The sequence below is a fragment of the Nothoprocta perdicaria genome, unplaced genomic scaffold (assembly GCF_003342845.1).
Source record: "Nothoprocta perdicaria isolate Ctin4 unplaced genomic scaffold, notPer1 scaffold_857, whole genome shotgun sequence".
In the NCBI taxonomy this organism is placed as follows: Eukaryota; Metazoa; Chordata; class Aves; order Tinamiformes; family Tinamidae; genus Nothoprocta; species Nothoprocta perdicaria.
In genome coordinates, this window is record NW_020456151.1 from 7301 (window position 1) to 8504 (window position 1204).

Consider the following 1204-nt stretch of genomic DNA (forward strand, 5'->3'; position numbering starts at 1 on the left):
CCTTGGGACACCCAGGAACACCCTCTGGACACCCAGAAACAGCTCCTGGACACCCAAAAACATGCCCAGGACACCCAAAAACACCTCCTGGACACCCAGAAACACCCAAAACCACCCTTGGGACACCCAGAAACACCYCCKGGACACCCAGAAACACCTAAAACCACCCTTGGGACACCCAGGAACAYCCTCTGGACACCCAGAAACACCCTCTGAACACCGAGAAACAGCCTCGGGACACCCAGAAACACCGGAAAACACCCTTGGGCCACTGAAAAACACCCACGGGACGCTRGAAAACACCCCTGGGACACTGGAAAACACCCCTTGGCAGCCCAGAAATGCCCTTGGGCCACCCAAAAACACCCGCTGGACACGCAAGAACACCCGTGGGACACTGGAAAACGCCTGTGGGACACCCCAGAACACCCCAAAACACCCCAAAAACGCAGCGGCGGGCGGGGGGGGGCCGCACGTGCAAACACCCGCAATAAACCACAAAGCAGCCCCGCTTCCCGCCATCCTTTAACAACAACCGGACCGGGTGAAACACCACCCCCCCCCCAAAAAAAACCCCCAAACCAACAGTCGCGGTGCGGCGGTAGCTACAGCCGGCGCCGTCACTTCTTGGACATCTTGGCCTGTTTGTGCTTGGGGGGCGCCCAGCGGAGGCAGATGGAGTCGACTGTTGGTAGAAGCGGGGTAGTTAGCGGTGGTGCGGGGGGGGTTACCGGGTGTAGTCGCGGTGTAGGCGGTCACCCGTGATCGGCGGCCGCTTGTACTGGGCGCTCTTGAGGTGCTCCTCGACCAGCTTGGGGGTGACGCAGATGACGTGTTGGCCCTTCCAGTACTTGACCATGTTGAGCGACTGTAGCGTGCTGATGATGTCGGTCTGCGTGATGCTCGTCATCTGGCTGCGGGATAGCGGGAATTCCGGGAATTCCGGGGATGTTGGGAATGCCGGGAAGGGGTTTTCAGGGGATTTGGGGGGGATTTGGGGGTTATTTGGGGGGTTTTGGGGGGGATTTGGGTGCTGATGATGTCCGTCTGCGTGATGCTCGTCATCTGGCTGCGGGATAGCGGGAATTCCGGGAATGACGGGAATTCTGGGAATGACAGGGGTGCTGGGAGGGGGTTTTCAGGGGATTTGGGGGGGATTTGGGGGGATTTGGGTGCTGATGATGTCGGTCTACGTGACGCTCAT

At 59.5% G+C, this 1204-nt stretch overlaps 1 long non-coding RNA gene across 1 annotated transcript; it reads right to left on the reverse strand.

Annotated features, from left to right (window-relative positions):
* Positions 1 to 565: 565 nt before the first annotated feature.
* On the reverse strand, positions 566 to 914 carry LOC112958391. Its single transcript, XR_003251414.1, has 2 exons — positions 760 to 914; positions 566 to 685 (listed from the first exon to the last, which is right to left on the reverse strand). It is a non-coding gene; the product is annotated as an uncharacterized LOC112958391 (long non-coding RNA).
* Positions 915 to 1204: the final 290 nt, after the last annotated feature.